The sequence below is a fragment of the Camelus ferus genome, chromosome 18 (assembly GCF_009834535.1).
Source record: "Camelus ferus isolate YT-003-E chromosome 18, BCGSAC_Cfer_1.0, whole genome shotgun sequence".
Lineage (NCBI taxonomy): Eukaryota > Metazoa > Chordata > Mammalia > Artiodactyla > Camelidae > Camelus > Camelus ferus.
In genome coordinates this window covers 44603-54676 of record NC_045713.1, presented here as the reverse complement: position 1 = coordinate 54676, position 10074 = coordinate 44603, and the positions used below count along the sequence as shown (strand labels likewise).

The 10074-nt window shown below is 32.0% G+C and overlaps 2 pseudogenes; both read left to right on the top strand.

Moving 5' to 3' along the window:
• Positions 1 to 3993: 3993 nt before the first annotated feature.
• On the top strand, positions 3994 to 8009 carry LOC102512518 (annotated as a pseudogene).
• Positions 8010 to 9697: 1688 nt separating this feature from the next.
• The window catches only part of LOC102518259, a 31271-nt pseudogene continuing 30894 nt past the window's right edge, over positions 9698 to 10074 (top strand).

The following is a 10074-nucleotide window of genomic DNA, read 5'->3' as shown; positions in this document are numbered from 1 at the left end:
TCTTTATATTTTTGAAATAAAGCCTTTGCCAGTTGCATCACTTCTTAATATTTTCTTACATCATTTAGCTTGTCATTTTTCTTCCTTTATGGCTCCCTCTGCTGTGCAAAAGCTGCTAAGTTTAATTAGGTCCAATTTATTAATTTTGATCTTATATCCATTACCTGGGTAGGCTGTTCTAGGAGATCATTGCTGAGATTTATCTCAGAGTGTTTTTCCTATGTTTTCTTCTAGAAGATTTACTGTCTCTTCACTTACACGTAAGTGTTCAAACCATTTTGAGTTTATTCTTGTGTATGGAGTGAAGGAGTGCTCTAATTTCTTTACTCTGCAGGCTGCTATCCAGTTTTCCAAACACCAGTTGGTGAAGAGATGGTCTTTATGTGTCATATTCTTGGCTAATTTTCAAAGATTATTTGAACATAGGTCTGTACATTTATTCCTAGGCTCTCTATTCTGTTCCATTGGTCCATATGCCTGTTTCTACTCCAATATCATGTTATTTTTATTGTTGTAGCTCTGCAATTGTGTTTGGAGACCAGGCTGTTTATACCTCCAGCCTCTTTCTTTTTCTTCAATATTGATTTGGAAATTATGAATCTTTTCTGATTGTATATAAATCTTAAGATCATTTGTTCCAGTCCTAAAAAGAAATGTTTTGCATAAATTGATAGGAACTCACATTTGTTCTGTGGATTGCCTTTGGCATTATGGCCATTTTAACAATATTGTCTCTTCCTTTATAAGAAAATTGGGTATCTTTTCAATACTTCAAATCTTTTTTTAATTTCCTCAATCAATGTTTTCTAGTTCTCCATGTATAATTCATTCGCCTCCTTGGTCAGATTTATTCCTAAGCATTTTATACTTTTGGGTGCAGTTGTAAAATCGGTTGTTTCCCTACTTTGTTTTCTTGTTGATTCACTGGTAGTGTAAAGAAAAACAATTGATTTTTGTACATTTTTCTGGCTACATTGCCCAGTTCCTTTATTAGCCTAAGTAATTTTTTGTGAGGCTTTTACAGTTTCCTATGTATAGTGTCATGTGTGCATACCATGACAATTTTACCTCTTCTTTTCCAGTCTGAATCCTTTTATTTCTTTTTCTTGCCTGATCATTGTGGCTAGGACTTCCTAGAATATATTGAATAGAAATTGTGAGAATGGGCAACCTTGTCTCAGATTTTTGTGGGAAGGGTTTCAGTTTTTCACCACTGAGTAGTTTGCTTGCTCTATGTTTGTCTTAAATTGCTTTCATTATGTTGAGATATGGTCCCTCTATGCCCACTGGGATAAGAATTTTTATTGCAAATAGGTGTTAAACTTTATCAAATGCTTTTTCTGCATCTACTGAGATGATCATGTGGTTTTTGTCCTCTCTTTTGTTGATATGGTGTATCAAAATTGATTGATTGATTTGCATATGTTAAACCATCCTTGTGTTCCTGGGATCAACCTAACTTGATCATGGTGTATGATGTTTTTTTACTTGCTGTTGGATTCTGTTTGTTAATTATTTCATAAGGACTTTTACATCTTAGTTTATCAATGATATTGGCCTAAAATTTTCTTTTAGTGTAGTGTCTTTGGTTTTGGTATCAGGTTGATATTGGCCTTATGGTGTGAGATTGGGAGTACTCTCTCCGTATCAATCTTTTGGAAGAGTTTGAGGAAGACTGGTATGGATTTTTCTTTGTATGTTTGGTCAGATTCCCCAGGGAAGCCATTATGTTCTTAATTTTTGTTTGCAGAGATTTTTTTATTTCATTGATAATACTATTCAATTTCTGGTGATCTGTCTGTTCAAATGGTCAATTTCTTCTTGATGCAATATTGGTGGGCTGAATGTTTCCAGAAACTTCTCCATTTCTTCTAGGTTATCCAGTTTGTTTCCATACAGTAGTTCATTGTATTCCCTTATGAAATTTTGCAAATTTATTGTACTGTTTGTATATTCTCCATTTTCATTTCATATATTTCTTGTGTTCTCTGTCTTTTCTTGTTGGTGAGCATGTCCAGGGTTTTGTCAATTGTGTGTACTATTTCAAAAATGAGTTTGATTTTTTTTTCTCTTTTATAAACACTATATGAATTATTTTATCCTTGATCATTATTATTTCATTCATTCTGCTGACTTTTGGTTTTGTTTCCTCTTCTTTTCAAGATTATTTTACATACAATGTTAGATTATATATTTGAAATTGCTCTTCTTCTTTTAGGAGGGCCTTGTCACTATGAACTTCCCCCTTAAGCTGGCTTTAAGTGTATTCCATAGACTTTGTGTAGTGTTTTTGGCATTTTTCTCAAGATATTTTTTAATTTCTTCTTTAACTTCATCACCACCTTTCTTGTTTTAGTATCATGTTGTTATAATCTACATGGTGTTATTTTTTTCTCCCTGGTTTTCCTTTGATTGATTTCTAGTTTCACGGCATTATATTCAGAAAAGATGCTTGAAATAATTTTTATTTTCTTAAATTGTTGAGGGTTCTTCTGTGCCTGAGTACATAATCATTCGTTGAAATTGTTCCATGTGCACTGGGAAAGAAAGTATATTCTGTTTGAGGAGATGTAGTGTTTTGAAAATTTCAACCAAGTCCAATTATTTTATTTTATCTTTTAGTATCTTTGTTCCCTTATTAATTTTCTGTCTGAAAGAAAACTCCAATGATGGTAATGGGGTGTTATAGATTCCTAATATGATTTTGTTCCCATCAACTTCTCCCTTTTAATCAATTAGTGTTTGCTTTATGTATTTAGTTGTTCCAATATTGAGTGCATATACCTTAATGAGTATAAAGCCCTCATTTTGTATTGTTCCTTTAATCAATATATGATGTCCTTGTTAATCATTCTCTATGGCCTTTGTTATAAATATATTTTGTGTGAAACCTGTACTGCTAGTCCTGTCTTCTTGCCATGTCCATTTGCATGGAATATATTTTTCTGTCCTCTGACATTCAATTGATATGTGTTCCTCTCCCTAGGGTGGGTCTCTTCTATGATTCATAATGTAGGGTCTTGTTATATTATCCCTTCTCACAATATATATCTTTTGATTGAAGCACTTATTCTATTAACATATGTGATAATTATTGATAGATGAGTGTTTATTTAAATTTTGAACTTCATTTTCCAGTTGATTTGGTATTTCCTTTTTGTTCATTTCTTTTTCTCTTATAGCTTGATAATTTTCTTTTATTACTTTGGTTTCTTTTTGGTTTTGTTAGTTCATTTTAAGCTTATGACTTATGGTTGCCATTTTTGTATGTATATGGACACATTACTATATCTGTTTATTTTAACTGATAGTAATACAAATTCTAACCCATTCTACAGAGAACAGAAACAAGAAGAAAATACTGTGTAGTATCCTGTTTCCCTCTCTGACCCTTAAATATTTTGATGTCCTGTTTTACAACGTCATGTTTATTGTTGTAATTCATTGTAGTTATTGCCTTTCTAATTATGCTTTTCTCCTTTATATAGCGTCCTGCCTCTTTTGTATTTATAGTAGATCTTTCATTATTTTCTTTCTGTTGCTGTGTTCTTTTAGTATTTGCTTGTGTGGAATTTATTTATCTCTCCTTCTATACCAAGGGATATCCTTGCTTGATAAAGTATCTTAAATTACAGCTTCCTTTCATTCAGGACTTTGAATATGTTTTGCCACTGCCTTCTGAATGCTGTATTTGTGTAGGAAACATGTTTCAAATTTTATCTATATAATTATATATATATGTAAATAATACCTAGAATTGAAGGTAACAAATAAGGTGAAAACTTATACAATAAAACATAGAAAACTTTGATGAAGGAAATTAAAACTTATCCAAAGAAGTGAAAAGATCTCTTATGTAATGATGTGAAACAATACGGTTAAAACAACCATACTACCCAAAGCAATGTAAATTTACTGTGATTCATATCAAAACACCCATGAGCATTTTCAATTAAATAGAACAAATATTTTCAAAATTTATATGTAACCACAATGATCATGAGTTGCCAATGTAATTTTTAAAAATTATTAATTCTAATAGTGTAAGGTTCTCTTACCTTAAACAGTACTACAAAGCTTTAGTAATTAATACAACATGATACTGGCTCAAAAATAGACACCAATGAATAGAAGAGAATAGAGTAAGCAGATATAATACCTAACACCTATGATCAATTTACCCATGAAAAAGGAAGCAAGAGTATAAAATAATGAAAAGGCATTCTCCTCAATAAACAGTGCTGGAAAGTTTGATAATGTAAAAGATAGATTAGGATATCTCCTTATGTTGCATACAATCAATGAGCACAGAATATCTTTCTATTTATTTTGTTTACTTTTTTTCCTAGCACCTGTTACTAATAGATTAATGATTAGCTCTTTTATTTCACTTATTAAATTTATTCCTCTTTTATCCTTTCTGATATAATTGTACACAAAATTGTTTTCCTAATTTCTCTTTCTCATACTGTGTTGTTAGTATATAAAAGTGCAACTGATTTTTGTATATTGATTTTGTATTCTGCAAGTTTAATACATTTGTTCATTATTTCTAACAGTCACTTGAGAAGTCTATGGAGTTTTCTATCTATGGGAAATTATGTCATCTGTAAAAGTTTTACTGCTTTTATATAAGTTGGATGCCTTTTATGTGATTTTCTTGACTTGTTGTTCTGTCTAGGACTTCCAGTAGTGTAATTAAGGACTTGTGAGAATGAGCTATTTTTTCTTATTACTGTTCCAAAGGAAAATGTCCCTGTATGTTAACATTGAGCTTGATGTTAGTCATGGTTTTTTTCATATATGGCTTTTATTATGTTTAGTTACATTCTAACTAAAGAGAATTTGTTAAGAATTTTTTCATATAAAACTTAAGTTCTGTCAATAATTTTCCTACATCTATTGAGATTATAATTTTTGTATTTTTTTAAGGGATGGTATCACATTTATTGATTAGTATATGTTAAATAATACTTATTAATCAGGACTGAAACCCAATTAACTATAGCTTATAATACTTATAATATGACAAGTATTCAGGTTGCTAATATTTATTTAGAATAGAATATACATATACTGAAGGAAAAAATTACATTGTAGCTTAAGTGTGTATTTATTTAAAAATTTTATGTCTCAATTTGAATTTGGCTTATGTTTAATGGAATTTATTTCTAAATAAAGAATATAAATTTTGGTAGAACTGGATTTACTACAGTTTACTGATAGAGAACATTGCTATTATTTTAATTTAGAGCACAAAATACTTGCCTAAAATGCCATATTATACTAACAATTCCAACTGTTTCAGGACTGAGAATCAAATTGCTTCCTTAAATATATTTAGCTGTTTTTTTCCACACCAAACTTCATTTACTGTTATTTGTTTGTTTGTTTGCCCCTTAAAGGAGGCACTGTGTATGGAACTGAGGATCTTGTGCATAAGTTTATTTATCATTTTGGAACACTTAACAGGAGCCACAAGAGTGTGGATTATAAAGATTACTAGAAAATTTATTCCTTGTGGGTACTGAAAAACCTCTGAATGAAAGAATGGCAAAAATAAACATTTATAAGTAAACAAAAAGATTTTCTGTTTTATAATTTTAAACTAGAATATTAAATTACATTTGTTTTACTTAGAATGCTGATTTACAATTTAAAAAAATTCCCCCTATGGGATTTTTTAAATTTCATTGATAATTTTAATCTAATTACACTTCATAAATATTTTCCTTTTATTTATAAAAATACCAAATAAACTGATATTTATTCTGCTCATTTTTTAAATATAGAGCTACTTAATGTAAAGCACACAGATAAATAAATACTTCCATAACGAAATCAAATTATGTTTCATTTTATTTACAAATGATAATGAAATAGTTATACTTTTTTGTACAGGTTTCACACAAATATCAATTTAAATTCCAAAACTTTAAAATTCGTTTATTTATTTAGTGCATTATTTCTGCTCTTTTCACCAATCTGGTATAAATTTGTGTACAAAAGGAAGGAGATTGGTTTTATTTCAGAGACCCCAAATTTAATTTATTTAAAAAGATGTTGTGGGAATAATATTTGCAGATCACACTGTAAAAATAAATATCTTACAAGTTTCATTTTAACTGTATGAATGAGAAGTAAACACTGGCTGAATGTTACACTTGGGTTGCTAGGAGACCAGTCATTTTGTGATGTCACAGCTACTCAGGTTGAGAACCACTGTGATGACCTAGCAGTTTATGTGTGCAGGCCTGCCAAAGCAGCATTTGAAACTGCAGTGCTCAAAATCATGCAGATTAGAAAAGGAGCTGTAGAAAAAGTTATTTCTGATGACACATGTTTCTTCATAAACTCAAGTTGTGTCTCCTAAAGTTGGACCAGCTGATTCACTAAATGGTACTAGATCTCTATTGTGTGATCAAACGTTCTCTGGGGACTTGGACTTGAGGTCTATTATTGAAGAAAATGCTTTTCAGACTTTGTGTGAAGAATCCTTGAGAAAAAGACCATGTTACACTCATTGTGTCTCTGAACCAGCTGCAGATAATGATTTTCGTTCTCTGGCATATCCAAGAAAACTCTGGAAAATGGTTGGGAGTGACCAATTTCAATCCATCTAGTGGGATGATAATGGAACTTCCATAGTGATCAATGAAGATGTCTTTAAGAAGGAAGATTTGGAAAGAAAGGCCCCTTTCAGAATATTTGAAACTGGAAGTATGAAAAGTTTAGTTAGACAGCTTAACCTTTACGGGTTTAGTAAAGTGTGGCAGAATTTTCAAAGATCTGCTTGTCTAACTGACTTTCTGGCAGAAGCAAAAGAAGTCTTTATTTTAAGCAAGTTATTCAGAAATTTTAGTCACCAATTCATAACATATATAAAATTTTATTTTGTACATTAATCTATGGTAATATAAATGTAAAGATAGATTTTGAAAATTGTATAAAACTACTAAGGCTAAAATATTTTGTTTTTTCTAAAAAATGAGGACAGTTTTTTAAGTATTCAAGATTATGAGAAACTTTGCTAGCAACTATGAATCTTTTCCAAAATCTAAATAAAGGTATTAAAGCTGCTTTTAAAAAGGGGCATTCACCTTTACTGCAAATGCTAAGGTTTTAAAATTGATGACTATACTATTTAAATGTGTATTTTCCAAATAAGGAATTTCAAAAAATAGTCAGCAATATTCATATTTTGATGATATTATATTAGTATAGTAAGTGTGATATCTGAGGTTTTATAGATTAGGCTTATTGTACTCTTGTATTTTGGCTTAATGTAATACTAAAATATTTCTTCTTTGTTTGTAGCTGCAGGTCTTTCATAATCCGAATTCTAAATGAGTCTGTCCCCAGCTTTTTGTTAGAATAAAAAGAAGAGTTGGGATTAAAAATGCTTATCTGGTATCTTCATTGGCTCAAGATTTCAACAAAAAGCACTTTAAAGCAGGGGGTAATGTGGATGACCATAATTCTGGTTTTCTGTCTGACACTAGAAGAGAAAGTGCATTTTTACCTTCTGCAAATTTAAACATGCCTCTAAAAAGAAAGCCCTCTACTAGCCACATAATTGGTGATAAAAGAACCCCGATGAGAGGTGATATTTCTCCTGCATTATCAATGTCAATTAGAACACCAAAACAAATTGCAGTGGATAAACGTGCTATTTTAAATCAGTTGAACACTTTCCATGTGCACTCAGAAAGCAACTACACTGAAGCAAATGGCCATGTTGTGAATTTATTACAACTACAACCTCTACTTCTCAGTACAGCACCTTATCTCCCATACAGAGCAATTATCTTGGACTGATGGTGGACCCTTCTACTTTTCCAAATAGATATCATGACATATCAGCAAATGAAGGTCCTTTTCCAAAACTTCAACGAGACAGCAACCCACGGTTTCCAGTGCCAGTGATAGCTGATACATCAGCTACGTCTCTTTCACGGCCAACTCATCAGCCAACTGCAGTATATGAACGTCATCCTAATTACAACTGATCTATTCAGAGGACTACCAGACAATGCAGGATAACAAATATTAAAATTGATTTTGGAAAATGTCAACAAATATCTGCAAATTTCTTATTTAAATAATAAACATACAAGTGTACCTATATTTTCCTTATTTTTTAAATACATTTAAGAGTAAAATGGTAGACAAAGTTAACATTAAATAAAAAGATATATTTGATTGATATGATCATTTGATGGACAATTATGGGAGTAAATTTGAATAATTTCTTGTAAGGAAGGAGAGAAAATGGAAGAATTTTGGAAAAGACTAAAATGTGTAGAGAGGAAAATGTACTAATTGGCTTCTGGTTCATCCTGGAAAGTACTAAATGTTTTAAGTTAGATTAGGTTGGAACAGGAGATATATGCAGAAACCGGCCCAAGGATGATGGTCTCTATTTTGCCATCCCTGGAATCATAAAGGGCACATGATGTAGTCTCAGATGGCACATTCAATATGTGGTAGAATTTCAGAAGTAATTTTACTTATGGTCTTTTTTGTGCTGTTCTCAAAGCATTCCAATTGGTGCTTTCATTTCTTCCCCTCAAGAGTCTACAGTATACTATCTGGTAAATACTTTATGTTGCTTTTATGTTGCAGCAAAGTCAAGCTTACATCCTCAGGGTGGCAATTAATGCCTTTCCAACTGTAAGCCCACAAACTCAACATAGTTTAGTCATTTATTTATACATCTGTCATCTTACTACCTTGGCATAACTTTATGTTTCAGTGTATCTGGAGATACATCCAGGCAAATGCTTGTTAACGATGTTAACTCCAAACACATCTTTTGCTCCAGCTCATCCTTGAACTTATGATGTCCCCATTTTACCTACTTAGACTTTCCCAGTCTTAGCACAGAAAACATCTCCTCTAGATATTTTCTGTCTATCCCCCTTTCCCCAGCACAGTAAGCACAGCACATGCCACAGGATGCATTTTAGTATTTAGTGAATGAAAAATACATATTGACTTTAAGTAATATCTACTTTCTGAAATAACAAAACTCATGGTTTTCAAACTATTTCGTTATGATCTTTACTCTTCACCACAAACTAGCTCATTTCATAGTCCAAGTAATAGTCTCTCAAGACAGTATGTGGAGGTAGGTACAGGAGAGAAAGTATTATTTTCTTCTTAATTCATGCCTCCAGAAACCTGAAGCATTCCATTCTCATTTGCTGGATATTTTGCTGTCTCTTCCTCACACACCCAACCAAAAATAACTGATTCTCATCCCCATATCAATAACTATATTGTCTTCTAATTAATTTACTTCTTTGAATCAGTGTTTGTCCAGAAGGGACATTGCCATCGCAAACATTTAAAGTATGTTTATACACACCACATAAATTGTGCCCCTTCTAACTTTCACAAAGGAATTTCTAAGAGGTACTAGACCCTGACTTCAGGTGGTCATATTCAGTAACAAAATTGCAATCTAAAATGTGTGGACTAGAAGGAGTTGAGGGTGGTAGATTTAAAAATTTGTCCAAATGCAAGATTACCAAATTTCTGCAGATATTTGGAAACATAAAATATTCATGGAAGACTTTGTCTATTTCCCATTAATTTAAAATAAAATGTGAAGCATTTTCAGAATGTGAAATGCTTTGAAATGCTGCAAAAATTGTAGGCAAGTACAGGGAACCTAAGTCTTCTGCTCACAATCATGCAGCCAGTGTCTGCTAATAAGAATGGAATGGCAATACTGAGTCCTGAAAATGTGTCACCAGTTGTGAAGAAAGCCTTTTATAATCTGGAGAATGGGCAAATGGACCAAGGTAAGCTCTAACCACATCCCAACAATATGACCTCTACCAAGAGAAGAAAAGAGCCCACTTGCAGCAGGAGAACTTTGGACAGCAGTGGTTGCTCCTACAATAGAAACATGAAGATTTAAGTTTTCCAGCTCAACTCTGATGGTGGCTATGTTGTTGTTTACATTAGCAGCCTGGGGTTCAGATGGGCTGGTTCAGCAGCTAGTTTCCAGCTCTCTTATCAGACAGTGTGTCTTACCTTGATCATCTTAACAAGGTTCTATACTGA